Source organism: Aythya ferina, assembly GCF_964211825.1.
Source record: "Aythya ferina genome assembly, chromosome: 3".
Classification (NCBI taxonomy): Eukaryota; Metazoa; Chordata; class Aves; order Anseriformes; family Anatidae; genus Aythya; species Aythya ferina.
Window position 1 is genome coordinate 10,674,964 of NC_140298.1, and position 15,887 is coordinate 10,690,850.

The following is a 15,887-nucleotide window of genomic DNA, read 5'->3' on the forward strand; positions in this document are numbered from 1 at the left end:
ATATGCATGACTTCCAAAGAGGGAGATGCAGCAATACGAGAAGCCTCCAAATTAAATAAGTCAAACAACTTCTGAGTACTAAAGTGCATCAGCTAATTCTAAATAAAACCCTTATTATAGATTTTTGTATCAATACAGCATATATATCCGATGACATACGCACAAAGGATTGCTCTAACGGAGTTTGTGCTGTTTATAATATGAACATCATAAAAAAGAATATGGTTTCTGGGATAAAAAAGTTGATTTGCCTCCCCTCGAGACAAAAGAGAGACCCTGTATTTGACCCAGTTATATTTTGATATTGGCCAATACGTGGAGATTAAAAAAAAAAAAAAGAAAGGCTGAAAGAAAGGAAAGCCTCTACGTTCTAAAATGTATTTAAAGACCAATAGCTAATATATGCAAATACATAGAAAAGACTCACATAACTCTTTGCACATTTTTAAAGGGAAACTCCAAAATTATACTGTGTGCCTCAAAACACATCAGCTTAATCAAAAAGATCTTTTTTGCAACATATGGCAGCAGGAAAATTTTTATAAATGGAGTAAAAAGCATTTTCATAAGCTTTACTTCACTTAAGAGGAATGCTGGGAAGAAAGGCAACAGCATTCTTCCTGCATATGTTTTTCTTGTTCTGAACAATGTGGGAAAACCTCATTTTACTTTAATCTAACAGTTCATTTTATGGAAGCAGCAACATTCTGCCCATTTATTAGCATAGAAGGTTTTTTGGGGTTGTGGGTTGCTTTTTTTTTTTTCCTTCCCTTCCCTTTATAAAGTCTAATTTTAAGATGCACACTTCCAAAAAACATTATGGTGTCAATTGCACTACCCTTCAGCAATCCTGTAATAACTTTATTCAACCATTTCTAATTATAATTATATTTTCAATTCCTTTTAGCTATAGAAACTCTTTATCAATCAGAGCACAAGACAGAAAATTACTTTATTACAGCTACAGCTCGTTAGTCTGAGTGCTCTTAATGAAGCAGCCTCATAATCAGATGAAAATCATGCTGAAGAAAACTTGCATCATTAGTCTGGGCCTTAATTACCAAGAAATATAGTCACTAACAATGATACTCCATTTCATGATACGGTGCATGCACCTTCTACAGTACTTGCAATTAATAATTCCGCAGACTGCTACAGAATCTTTCTATTTATTCATAACAATGGAGGGGAAAAAATTCTAAATTTAATTGAGCGGCTCCGAATGCACTCTCTCGCTCTCTCCTGCTCAGATTAAAATGTCAAAAGGCTAATATTCTATCTTACAATAATTCATCATTTTAATTACATATTTTATGTATGTGAAATGTCCTTTTTTTTTCCTCCCTCGATCATTTAGGGCGACATTTTGGGGAGACGTGCGTAGGGGAAAAAATCTGTCCATATATGTAGGTGGCCCATGCCACACAGAGCAGCAGTGAACAGAAGAAGAAAGCATTTATTTTCATTGTCAGTGAACGAGGTCCGTGTTGGATAAGCTTCAGACATAAGCGTGAGACATTCATTTAAATTAATGATGGCCTTCATCCAATACACTTACTGGTAAGGATGGAAAGGTTCTCGTGTGAGGAATATGTTGATTCCTGAAATCCTTTATGAATATGATCCATCACAGGGTAACTTCTATACACAAGGCTCTTCTAATCCACTGCATTTTCTGTATGCTTTTACATGGAGTATGCTCCTCTTAACTCTCCAGTAAGCTTTCTGCACGCGAAAGCATCAGGAAACGCAGTTAGTGAGAGCCCCCTTCGGCCAGCTAACGAACCCACTAAAAGATCAGATCGCAATCCTCAACACCAAACATCTGGAGTGTTTTTCACTCCAATTTGCTGCACAGAAAACAATTCCACAGACATCAGCGGGAACGTTCACAACTCACAGTGGTGCCCCCGAGATCTATACCTGCTCCAGCTTTCTCCCTGTCGTACCTCGTTGTCGCTGAACCAAGACAGGCTCCCGAGGGCGATAACGAACACAGCTTTCCAGCCTATTAGCCAATGCAGCGAGGGGGTACTGCTGCTTCCTCGGCTGCAAAGCTGCACGTTGCAAACTGTGGATTCCACTCGACATCGAAATGGTTCGACACCGAAATATTTGACATCGTGATTTTTGCAAACCGCCTAGTCCTTGGCTGCTCAGCTGCTATCTGAGCAAGTCACATTACAGCAGAAAGATACTGCTCTGGAGGTAAGTTACTGAGCCTGTGATTAATCTCAAGGGCATAAGCTAAATAACTCCCTTGTACCGTTGAATTTTCTAGCGCTCACACACCGTGCTGTGCTTTCATGCAAGCATTTCAAACAATAACTAGCCATTAGACAGGCTAGATGAACTCGCCGTGAGGATATTCCGCATATACTGCTTCCCAACACGGCACTCCACGAGGCATCCTCACGGCTGCCTCTGTTAAATGCTCTGCTGCATCTTCCTATGATCTTGGGCAAATTGTTGTCACCTTTTAAAGCCCTTCACTTCCTCGCCTGAAACAGAAAGCAAGAAGCTCCCTCCTCCGTTTTCACTGCTGCTGCCTGTGTGTGGCACAGTTGAGGGCTACTCAGCAAGGGAAGGAAAAAAAGAAAATCAGCTTTGAGTACTATGAAATAAATCTGTAAATAGCTGGAAAAAATAATAGTAATGTTTAAAAGGAGAGGGGAAAAAAAAAAAAAAAAAAAAAAAAGCCTTTCTGCCAGTCTCTCCTTTCCAGGCACTCTTATTTTCCTTCCCTCCTGCCACGCCTCAGTATTTCTTTTAGGAGAACTTCTTTTACGTAGTTACTTCAAGAATTTGCATCTGGCACCAGCAGCCGACAGAGACAGGAGACTGACAAGATGGACTGTTGTGGCAATTCCTATGTTCCTACTACATTCCTAAGCTGTGCTTTTTGGCACTGGATATGGCGAAAAGAGAGCGTATTTAGAAACGTGACAACTGGAAAAAAAATATCCTTAAACCTTACAGTGCCTTCTAAAGTTGCAGAATAAAATGAATTTATAGTATGACTGTCGCTGGCCAGGAACCATGGGCTTGCAGTAAACCAAATGGGGTAAAAACCTGGCTTCGAACGGGATTCTGAGGTTTTGGCTCCATCCAGCTAGTGCGCTTATAAACTTATTGTATAACTTACTGGCAAGAGAGCAGCGTCGGACTGACCTCCACTTGCATCACAGAAATTACACACTCATTGTCTTCGAGGGGAAAATGTTCTTATGGTACCGTATGAATATCCTTTGTGGGTTGGGTCATGAATCAGCATTGGCAGCCGCCTTGAAGCCGTCTGCCTGCCAGCCTTCCCAGCTGGAGAGCTGGTAGGGCAGGAGGGCTGTATACACAGGGGAAGCGATGGCTTCCCAGTTCCGAACGGATTTGTACACGAACCCGCTCGGCTTTAAACCACCTCAGCATGCCAAGAAGGGGCTCTGAGGAATATACACAGCCTGCGGGCTATCGCCCCGGGGGCTGACAGGGCTGGCTGCGGGCTCCCCTTGCCCAAGCCCCCCCCGGCCGCCTCAGGCCGCCTCAGGCCCGTTGGCGCCATCGCGGCCGTGCCTGGGGGCCCGGCGCCCTCTGGTGGCCGCCCTGCAGCGGGAGCCGCGGGTTCGAGCCCCGGCCCCGGCGGGTGGCATGGAGCCCGCCGAGCCCCTGAGGGACCGCGGGGTTACACATGTTAAACACGCTGGTTACACGCCTAACCCTCACACAAAAAGGGCAGAGGGATGGGGCAAGCAATCCTTCATGGTTCCTGAGAAATGAGCAGGCAGCAAGACAGCCACTGATGGGTGCTGGATGTTGTTGCTGCCCTGCCTCACGGGCATCCAGCCCTGGCAAGAAGCAGTCCCGGTGGTCACAGCCACCAGGGATTAGGTTCACGGCACCCCTGGGCACCAGCCCTTGCCCACCAGACCTTTAGGCCTTCACCCTGGTGGGCAAGCTTTTGCTGGCATGGTGAAAAAGCGTGTAAGGTTTTACCTGTAAAGGTGTTTCCGCAGACCAGTCCTAGCTTCCAGCTCCACGATCCATGTCCCTGAGCTACGGTTTAGTGGTTAGGTGGGTCTAGATCAGCAGGTCTTGGCATTTCATCTTCTTCTCTCTCACTCCGGGTGACTTGTGTTTGCTTACGCCTCCTCTTCTTCCCCCCAGCAGGATTTGGCCCAGCCTTACAGACTAAGCCTTCAAGCAGCTAAATGGGATTAGCCTGGCAAAGCCCTGGCTTTGGTGGAAGTGGAATAGCTGTGGTTTCCCAAACGCGTATAAATCCAAGCCGTAGGTATGAGCCGCTCTCCCGAGCTGCCACCCGCCTGTTACAAACGAGCTGCCCGCAGCCCTTGGCTCTCCCCATGCTCCGGCAGCAAGGAAGGAAGCTCCAGCCATGGAGCCAGCAGGCTGCTGCCGCAGCACAAAAGACAGTTTTTCCCTCAAGTAAAGACACGCCAAGTCTCCTGGTTCCCTCTGCCTCCCGCTGAAATTGCCTGCTATAAAATCCAGGTGGAATGTAAAACGCAGTAGGAAGGGAAAAAAAAAAAAAAAAAAAAAAAAGACAAAACCAAGACAAACGGGCTTTGCTGACTTCTTGAGTAACCAGGTCTGTGTTGGGCTAGGCTGTTCAGGGGGTCCTTGTAAAGCAGAGATCACAGCTGAGGGACACAGCCCAGCCAGAGATAGAGGAAGGGACAGCTGAGCTAGAAGCCCACACGGCAGTGCCATTATGCTAGGCAGAGCAGCCAGACACGAGATAAGACACATGAGCACGGCTAGCAGGCTGTGACACTTTGCAATAGAGCTTGGCCACTATAGAGCTGTCCTTCTGCCGTGATCCATCGCATCCATCACACAAGTGTAAGAACTGCATTGATAGGAGGTTACCACGCTCCTTGCCTGAAGCAGGTTCCCATCCCCATGCTGGTTTGTCACCTTAGCCCCAAGGCATCCACAGGAACTCCTACAAGACCAGGGCAGGGGGAGAACAGGTAGGTTTTCAGAGCCTGGAGGGATCACCTCATGGCAGAGATGACTTACCAACAAAGGGCACGGCTGGAAAACAGCTCTCTCACAGCTGCTGCTGTGGTCACTCTAGGCACTAACATCAGCAATAACAGGGTCACCTCAACTGCTCTTAACATGGCTGTCACAAGACACTCGAGTTCTCCTGCTCTGCAGCCTACAAGAGGCATTGCAGCAAGGTATTCCCACCATCAGTCACCTGCACGAGATCCATGGTTTTTTTTCCTCCTATACCACCATTCCCCCATCTCCTGTCCTCCCACACCCAGGCAAGACAAAATATTTCCTCCATGCCATGGTAGAAGGGAAGCATGGGGGTGATTTTATTTTTATTTTTTCAAACTGCCACTGGGCGCAGGATGAGGCAAGTCCATGCAAGCATGCAGCAATACTGCTCCGAGCTCCATCAGCCACAGTGGCTCAGTGCCTGGGGACTGCTGAAATACTTGGGCTTCCGCTTGACTACTTAAAATGCCCTTGAAATTACTGAGTCAGGAGCAAAGGTGGAGGGCAGGAGGTGGCAAAACAGACAAACAACAAGCCCTAAAAAATAAATAATAAGAAGAAAGACAGAAAATTCACAGCCCCTTCTTTTCCCACTCCAGTGTTCCTGATCAGTGAGATCTGGGATGAAGTTAGCAGATATTGCAAGTTTATCAGCTCTTTCTCACGAGCATCTGCTGAACCACCCCTCAACCCATATCTTCAAAAAGACTTTCTATAGAAAGCTCTTGCCATATAAAAACGGTTGGGAGCAGGGTTTTTTGTTGTTGCTGCTGAGTGTTTCCCCCACCACCACCTTTTTGTACAATGACGTGGTTTATATTATTTGCTCAATGGGATCGCTGCCTTTCCACTGAAGAGTCTATTTTAAATATCAACAGAGGTTGGCATTTTAAGAGTTATTTAAAATGTCACCAGTCACAGAATGTTTAATTATTGCAAACATCTTTCAAAAAATTCCACCGTGGGTTTCCTTCGCCAAGTGATTTATTTCGGATATAATTTCTGTTTAATTAATAGGGGATTTAGCTCTGACCTGGAGGGTGTGAGAACCAGCAGAGGAGCTGTAGTTGAGTTAGGTTAACATTAAACCTGCCCGTGCCTGTTGGAGGCTGAGAAAAAAAGAACTGGGCTGGCACTTCGTCAGCTGCTGCTACCCAGCATATTCTCATGTTGATTGCAATGGAAAATTTGTAAAGGCAAACACAACTAAGGGAAAAAAATTAATCACGGGAACACGAACACTGTGCTTTGTTATTTATTTTAACTATGTATATAATGTGCTATAGAGTATAATTATGCCTAATTTCAGCCGAGATAAGATCTGGGCCACGCTTTGTTAGTTGTATATTCTCAGAGAGCAGTTTCTCAATCATCTGGCCTAAATTTCCTTACACCTTGAGAACAATTGGAATCGAAGTCTAAAAGGTTATTTAGAAAAAAAAATAAACAAGCCTACTTTTAACAAAAAAAAATTACAAATGTGGAAAATGCCTAATCTATGCTTTTTCAACACCAGGTTACATCAGAACCAAGTTTTAATATCCTGTAAAAATCTCCTAGTATGACGCACATACAGCTGTCTAATATTGCTGCTTAAAATGCCTCCGCATTAAATAAGATTCTATGCTGTAAAATTTTGCAAGGTGATAAAACAAAAAAAGATATAATAAATACAAACCATCTGCATTTTTTTTTTTAACAAGCCATTTGGAAACTGATTTCATTTATATTTAGAATTGTTTTGAAGTGTATGCTTTTTTTTGAAAATGTCCCAGTTACAGTATATTAGGTTTTCAGTAGAAAGATTAAAAGAGCTGACGCACAAATAAACACGCGTGCACACCCAGAGCAATTTCCAGAACTATGAGAGCATTTGATTCTTCAAGGATACTACAGCTGGCTTTTAGTTACATAAAAAGGGTTAGTGTGTGCAATCGGCAGCTCTGGAAAATGGATTCACGCACACAAAAATGCATTAAAACAACATTAAGATTTTGGCAACAACCAACACAAGCCAGGAAACTGAGCTTTAGGCTGAACTCGCATCCTTAACTCCTTCCACGGTGCTTGCTGAAAGCATCGGTCGCACTCTGCAGGAGCACAAAGCCCACCCTGTTGCTTCCAAGTCCTACAGCAGAGATGCCAAGGGAACCCCAAGGGGACCCAGAGCACAACCAGGGAGGCAGAAGAGGGACTTGTGCTTTTTGCTATGGCCCAGCTAGCATAGCTCTGTCTCCTTTAACAGAATCTTATCACCTTGTGGCAGCCTAGCATCTCCACCTAAAATGCTTTTCACTTAATTCAACTGCCCTGCATTACTTCTGCTGCTCTGCACTTCTACCACTGCAGGCATAGGACTCCAAGTGTTTTTCTTCTTCCTCTCTACAACCCCCTTCCCAAGGTTAGGGATGTTTCCTCCCCAGTACAGGTATGGTATGAGAAATGGGCATTTTGTGCAAACCAAAAATAAAGGAGATGGGAGCTAAGACCCCTTCCCTTCATTTGTTGTTCCCTTTCCCAGTACCCAGTAAAGCACTAGCTGCCACAAACTATTACTGTAACACTACAAAGGAGAAAGTTGCTGTTAAAAAAGAAATGAAGCACCATGTGAGAACAACAGGCATTTTCATGGCCACTAATAAACATCTTGAGGGGTCATTTGTTTAATTTTAAATCATTCATTCCATTAATAAGCAAATGCACTATTGACCAAACACCAAATGTAATTCTTCTCCCTGAAAACAGCCACTGAGAAAGTTAAGTTCATCCTCATTAACCAAAAAGGAGCTTTTATTGGACTTTGACTTTCTATTTCATCATTTAATTACCTGATGTTAACATCTGATCAATGAGATCAAAGTTTGAACAAGCCAGGGATTTTTCAAAGGCATACCTTCGGACAGAAAACTGTCTGTTTACAAGCTCAACGCTGCATTTTTTTTGGTGCCTAATCACATTTCTGTACCAATCAATGTAAAGCTAACACAGATCTCTATCCTCCCTGCGGTAGGATATGCAATCCAAATTCTCCGTGCCCTGGTGTGCTTCTTCCCAGCCTGTTAGCCTCCTCACAGCTCTCTGTCTGCCATTTGGGATCTCAGATCTTCCAACAGGAAAACTTTCCAGTTCTCTGTGACAGACAACACAGGCATACAAATATAGTGAGTGTTAATACAGTGCTTAACTGGGCTGGCTTGCTGAATCAGGCCCAAGACACCAACTGCTTAAACACACCTTATCAGGAAAATATATATTCATACCAACACCAGATGTACACCTTCGTGTGAATTGAGGGAGTCCCTCTACAAAGGGTATTTCAGCCCCTTGGTTATTACCGGTTCCAGCAAAATTTGCAAAGGACTTGAGAGCTGTGAAAAATCAGGAGGGAACAGCACAGAAGAGCTCATCCAGCCAAGTCTTGCCATTAGTGGCAAGTCACCAGTCTCCTTTGGGACCCATCCTACCAGCCCTAAGCACTCACACCACCTCTTGGCACAGGATACATGGCAGAAGAGAGACAGGAGAAACAGATATAACTGGAGAAACACAGGCCAACACCCAGGCAGACAAAACTCTTCACAGACCTGCAAAGTATTGCGCCTTTCCCTTTGGAGTGCTGGCACACTCCCTACAGTGAATGTAGAAATAAGACAGAATGCCCTACAGTGACATAAAATATAACTGATTGAGACCTTAACACGATGGGATGATGAGTTTTAGGACGATAGATCAGTTTCTTCATGCCACAAGCCCCTGCACATGGGAAGTACTTGAGCTTCTCACTCGTTTTTCCTCTTCGCATCAAGGAAACCCACCACTGCTCAACTGCTGCCTGAAAACAAAGCCTGAGGAGTTTCAGGAGTTAGAGGGAATTTATTTAATTTTTTTAATTAGGCATATCTTTAGACTTGTAGTTAAGCTAACTGAGAGAGGAAGAATTCCTTGCTATCTTTTAGATGGTGAGATCCAGCAAAAATAAACTCATCCCCAATGTCCTGAGTAGAGCAGTCATCTCTAAGCAACTCCTTGTCTTCCCCTTCCTGTGTAACTTTTCCTACTTTTTTTTTTTTCCTGAGGACACTGGGACTGGGTTTTCCCTAAAGAAAAGGGTTTTCCCGAAAAGAAGAGGAAAAAAGAAGAGGAAAAAAGAAGAGGAAAAAAGAAGAGGAAAAAAGAAGAGGAAAAAAGAAGAGGAAAAAAGAAGAGGAAAAAAGAAGAGGAAAAAAGAAGAGGAAAAAAGAAGAGGAAAAAAGAAGAGGAAAAAAGAAGAGGAAAAAAGAAGAGGAAAAAAGAAGAGGAAAAAAGAAGAGGAAAAAAGAAGAGGAAAAAAGAAGAGGAAAAAAGAAGAGGAAAAAAGAAGAGGAAAAAAGAAGAGGAAAAAAGAAGAGGAAAAAAGAAGAGGAAAAAAGAAGAGGAAAAAAGAAGAGGAAAAAAGAAGAGGAAAAAAGAAGAGGAAAAAAGAAGAGGAAAAAAGAAGAGGAAAAAAGAAGAGGAAAAAAGAAGAGGAAAAAAGAAGAGGAAAAAAGAAGAGGAAAAAAGAAGAGGAAAAAAGAAGAGGAAAAAAGAAGAGGAAAAAAGAAGAGGAAAAAAGAAGAGGAAAAAAGAAGAGGAAAAAAGAAGAGGAAAAAAGAAGAGAAACAGGGCGACTTCGTGTCTCATTTGTACCACCTTCCACTTGCAGTCTTCACTCACTCAGTCAAGGAAGCTGGGACAATATAGAGAGATCATATGTCAGACCTAGAGGAAGGATTTAGAGGGGGAAAAAATACCACCTTTTGCTTTCTTCTGGATTTCCTGGTTCCCCGTAAGAATATATGCCAGAATCTAGCTGCCCAGAGCTCTCCAAACGGAATAGATGATGAGGCAGCAAGATAGCAAGTTCTCTCAGCAAAGAAGAAGTTGGATTTCCAAAGAACAATTTTTCATGTGTTCCCTTGCCTCCCATTTCCAGCAGCAAATTTCCCCAGAAGCAGCCGTGTGACAGTACCCACGGCGTCTGAGCAAACATTTTTGATGAGCAACTCCACAGAAAAACAAGAGAAGTTAAAGGGATTAAAGTCCAAGAGAAATTTAAAAACCCTTTTGGGTAGAACATTTTCCCCCTGCAGGTTTGCCATTTCCTCCCAGCAAGGTCAGAAGTAGAAGTTGCCTATGTCAGGAAACCCCTGTGTCTGTTGTTAGATCTACAAGCACATGCAGAGAGCACATTCCAAAAAACAACTTTAAAAAAAAATGTCATTGGGTTAAAGAGCAGGCTTGGAGGTGTGCAATACCCCATAGGAACCAGTGGATGGGACAACGCATCACAAATTGTAGGGGTTAGAAGGGACCTCCAGAGCTCATCGGGTCCAACCCCCTTGCCAAAGCAGGTTCCCTAGAGCAGGTTGTCCAGGTAGGCGTCCAGATGGGCCTTAAATATCTCCAGAGGAGACCCCACAACCTCCTGGGCAGCCTGTCCCAGTGCTCTGTCCCCCTCACTATGAAGTTCTTCCGCATGTTGGTGCGGAGCTGCCTGGGCTCCATTTTGTGGCCACTGCCCCTTGTCCTGTCCCCACAAACCACTGAAAAGAGGTTGGCCAAATCCCTCTGTCTCCCACACCGCAGGTATTTATAAACACTGATGAGATCCCCTCTCAGTCTTCTCTTCTCCAGGCTGAACAGACCCAGGTTTCTCAGCTTTTCTTCACAGGGGAGATGCTCCAGGCCCCGTATCATCTTTGTGGCCCTCCGCTGGACTCTCTCCAGGAGATCCCTGTCTTTCTTGTACCGGGGAGCCCAGAACTGGACCCAGTACTCCAGGTGAGGCCTGACCAGGGCAGAGTAGAGGGGGAGGATCACCTCCCTTGACCCGCTGGCCACGCTGCTTTTAATGCACACCAGGACCCCACTGGCCCTCTTGGCCACCAGGGCACAGTGCTGGCTCATGGCCAACCTGTCGTCCACCAGGACCCCCAGGGCCTTCTCCGCAGAGCTCCTCTCCTGCAGGTCAACCCCCAGCCAGGACTGATACATTAAAGAACGTAGAACATTATCTGAAGACAGGACCACAGAACGGGACATTTCTTCTTCCAAAGTGGCATTGGCATTTAAGCAGGATTGTTTTCTTTCTTTCTCCCCCCCCCCCCTTTTTTTAAAGCATTAGTCACAGGATTGGACCGACCTCAGGGTTCATCACAGAGCCATTTAGCACAAGACAACAAATCCACAGGGCAGAAAAACAAAGACAAAAGTCATTTTCATGTTGCCTGGAGTTTCTCCATAATCCCAAATCCCCTCTTTGTTCACCAGCACATGCATTCACACATGCATGTTCTCCCTCTGGCTACTCCAGCGATGCCCTTTCATAATCCCTGTCCTAAGGATGCTTCGGATGCCATCCTGGTAAGCCTTGGCTCACACACTGAGTCTGGACTGAGGGAAGATCTGGGCCTCTTCCAGAGCACATGGAGGGGCTCCAGTTGGGCTTGCATCAGATGGCACATCAGTGAATTCACATCATCCATCAGTGATCTTCCTGAGCAAACTTGGCTGCTTTGCTCCTACAGGCTGACATGCTTACACGAGCAGCTCTAAACATATTTGTGTTGAAGCACAGGAAAGAGACCAAACCTACTTCCATCAGTAGTAACAACTCAAGAATATGGGAAGTGGTTTTTAGTTCCTTATCCTTTGCCTTCCAAAAATCTCAATTTTATGAAAGCGTACTGTGTCAGTTAAACATGGGTTGTCATGCCCATGCAAGACTGAATTGCAGTCTTTTATGGCCCTTCTCCTGTGCAGTATCACTGCAGTAGGGATGTTTATATTCCACTGGTTATTACTTAGTGGCCCAAATCCTTGCTGATTCACGCAGCACACTACCCAGGGGCAAGCTGGGGTACACTGCAAGACAGATTGTGGAAAGGCCACTTATTAACTGCCTACATCCTTACTTCATAGGGGATTGCTTTTCAGAATAGCCTAAAATCTGTTGATGGGCCAACACATAGGCTGGAGTAAAAAACACTTCAGGACTTTCTACCAGGAGCAGCAGATGAAGGCAGGCGGCTCTTCCACCTTTTCCTTCCCCTAGGCCAGCTTCGGTAATGTTATTCTTTTGACTTCTGATCTCCTCTACATCTTCTGTTGGTGTTTTTCTCCTTCATGCTAGAGTAGAGGCAGTGAATGTTGATGTTGGTGTGACTCTAGTGAAACAGCTTTTCAGATAATTTCTCATGACCTCAATATCTAAACTGTTCCTTTCAGCACAGGATAGATCAGGATGGCCATAGATCAGCAGGAGTTTTGGTAGTCCTTGGAAAAGTCTGAGGGGCAAAATCATTTTAGAGATGCCCCAGTTTCTCTCGCCCACCCTTTCTATAAAAGTTACTTGTAATCATTATCTTTGCTCTAAGAGCGCCCATATCTAATGGGTAGCCAAAAGCACAGCAGAAGAAAAAAAAAAAAAAACAAAAGGTAAATTTCAGTAAAAGCATTATTACAAAATCTACTCAAGCATTGTAAATAGAAGTGCCATATTATTATTGAGAAAAGGTGTAGTGCCCATGCAAACTACATATTTGATTAGGATCTGAACTCTTTGCTGAACCATGAATCTGAAATAATTTAGGTGATACATATAAATTTAATTTCTTTGTTCAACATTCCACATCTGAAATGATGCACTGCAAATGTGCAGCTCTCACTGAAGTCTGCAAAATGAGTCTTCTTATAACTCGCCTATACTGTGTGGAAATAATCTGAAATAATCTTAAAGGAAAAGGAATAAACCTATTTTAAAAACAGCTGAGTCCTTTAGATCGTATACCATAACCAATTTATGGAGATAAATGGAATTCAATATTAAAGAAATACTGTTTCTTCCCCTCCTGTGGAAAATTTAAATGCAGAAGGAAAAGGAGAGAAAAAGAAAGGAAAGAAAGAGAAAGAAAGAAGTAGCACGGAAACATAGGAGCGGCACTTGGTTATGGTTTCAGTTGCAGTGCCCACTAGAAGCGATGCACCCTGTTTTCCCCAGCCCAAGCTGGAGAAGGCAAGCTGATTGTGGAAATGACTCATTCAGGCCCTATAATGGAGATATACCAGCTATTGGACATCTTTATTCCTCATTCATTAAATGAATCCAGTGTCTACTGCTATGATAGCCATCAACAAAGACAGACGAGGAAATAAAAAAGGGGGGAAAAGAGCAAGAGGGGGAATACAGATGAATATTATAGACTACTGTATGGGCCCTATTACTAAAAATGAATACAAAACACTTTTAAAAAAATACATTAAGCAGGTATTGGCTTACATTGAGGTCAATATTGTGATTCATTTAACTCAAGGGACAATAAATCTTGATATTGACTGAAAACATAAGTCAATATGCATACTGTTGTGTGCATTCCATTATAAAAACAAGGGGGGGAGTAAGTTTAATGGACACTTTTTGAAGAAAAATGGTTTTGCCAAAATATTTCTCTCCCTGTTAAATTCACCAGCTAAAGAAGCACTGCAGCCACACATCACCCTAGCTACAGGCTTGGTCCTCACCTGCAAGGTGGCCTGGGGCTGGTGAACATCTCATCCCAGATACCTTACAAAGCTCCAACGCAGGGGACCAGAAAAGGTGACAGGCTGCAGAAGACCTTTAAGTGATGCTCTCTGCTCTGTCGGGCTCCCAGGGCAGCTCAGCTCCTGCCTGGACTCTATGAACACAGCCTGGTGCTGGCAGGAGACCAAACGAGGAACCAGACAGGAAAACCAAGGAGGTGTCTCAGCCCTCCTAGCTTGGGAAGGTCACCCAAACAAAGCAGCCTTTATGCCAAAACATTTTGGTGTCCACAGGCTGGCTGACCCTACATGCTCTTCTGTTGGAAAACTCCCAGCCTCTCCTAACCTGGAGAGGCTGCACTCGCTTGCCTGCGCTCTTTAAGCACAATTACCATCCTTACTTGGAGCAAGGTCTTCCAAAATCTCTCTGAAACACAGGGAAGTCTGCCCGTTTCTCCAGCTGGCCCTATTAGCACCCCACCTCCTGAAACACTGCGTTCACACACAAACCAGCCTACTCCACAGACACTGAGCCTGCGCAGCAGGGGCTTCCTAGGAAGGAAAAAAAAAGAAAAAAGAGCTACATTGCTTTAAAAAGCCCTTCTCTTGTAAAAGCACCCTGTTTAACTGCAAGAAGTTGTACTATTCTCACTGAAGTGTTTCACCTGTCAAATTAGGTTTTCCGGGAGCTGGAGGAACAGTGTGTGGCATCACAGGCAATTACTGACCTCTGAAGTCAATCAAGGTGAACAGCAAAACTTATTTACTCTGCATGTGACTGGCTCGAGCCGGCCAATAGCCAGGGGAGATCTATTTTTGACCTTCTCCCTGGAGGTGCTGCACCTTCAGCATCACTGCTGAATTCTGCTGGAAGCAGGATGCACAGCACACATCTGTAAGAGGAAAAGGCTCCCGTCCACCTGTGGAATTGCAAAAGAAACATCACAGGACCCGTAAACAAGCACACAGGAGTTCACTTCTTATGCAGGCCAAGAAACACACTTTGCTCTGTATGTGTACGCATATGCATACCTGACTTTGGTGCACACACAGCAGGGAGAAGAAAATATGGGAAGAGATACCTGTAGATGCTCTTCTCCTTGTCAAAGCAGTGTGGCTGACACTCTGTGTAATGTATCACTTTTATTCTAATCTTTTCTAGTGGCAAGAAGTGGGAAATCTTGTTTCTTACAAGCTCCCTGGTGGCAAGTAGTATCCTGGCAAAGCAGTTTCCAGAGGTCCTGGCTGCGCTGTGCCAACACTCAAAGTCACACTAGAGAAAAGATGACCTCTCTCAAGAGAAGCTTGGCCTCCCAGACACCAGTCAAATGCCTGTTCTTGGATGAGAAATGATTTATCCAGTCAGGTTTACAGCGAGGACAGGTATCACAAGCCATCTAGCCTCATTCCATGCTGAGAGGCAAGAGCTTTGTGTCTTGCACACAAGATGACTTTCAGGTGAGAAAAAGCTTAGCGTACCTTCAGCTTCTTCAGGCAGCAGCCAGCTGGGACCCTGGGATCATAGCTCCACCATGGCAGCGTGCCCACGTGTGGCACAGCTGACATGGGGCCAGGAGCTGTTGTAGTCACATCAGCACCCCCATGGTACCTGCTCGCAGCTGGGAAGGAGGCTGTGGTCCTGGCTTCGCTGCAGCCCAGCCAAAGGACAAAGTTGAGACACACGGGATGGAGATGGCAACTGCCACCTGCAAATAGACGTGGTGCAAGCTCTAATGGGCTTAGCCAGCGGTGGTCAGGAAGAGCTCACTGCTCACCACCACCAAGGGAAAAGCAAACAAAAAATTAAAAAAGCCAAAATTGAACAACGGCACAACATGTCACTGCTCTCCAAATTCACCACACTGGCATTTGTTCCCAGGGGAAAACCTCAGGAGCCCTTTGCTCTTACCTGGAAGAAGCATAACCTCTTATTTTTTAAAAGGTACTGATTCCTTGGGCCCCTCCTCAGTATTCTCACCCCTCCCGTTCCCCCCTTCAGTCTCAGACACCTCCATCTCACACACACAGCATGGCTCCATCCTCCCTGCAAGCCCAGGCACAGAGCAGAGCACCCACCCCACAAACTGGGGGAGATTTGGGTCTGTACATGTACTTCACGGCTTAGGCCTAGCTGAGCACACAACACATTAGAATGTTTTTCGTTTTTCCCCCCCCCCCCCCTTCCCTTTTCTGAAAGATTTCTCCAGAGATAAACAAGGAGGAAGCATTTTTTTTTGCCTCCAAGAAAGAATGAAAATTACAACCCTATCTACATAGCAAAGGGTACTTTACCCCTGGGTGCAGAGCAAGAAGGCTGAAAGAAA

General features: G+C 44.7%; 1 long non-coding RNA gene across 1 annotated transcript; it reads left to right on the forward strand.

The window, feature by feature from the left end:
• Positions 1–1,794: 1,794 nt before the first annotated feature.
• LOC311434008 lies at positions 1,795–4,571 on the forward strand. The gene is made up of 2 exons (XR_014691198.1): positions 1,795–2,208; positions 4,159–4,571. It is a non-coding gene; the product is annotated as an uncharacterized lncRNA (long non-coding RNA).
• Positions 4,572–15,887: the final 11,316 nt, after the last annotated feature.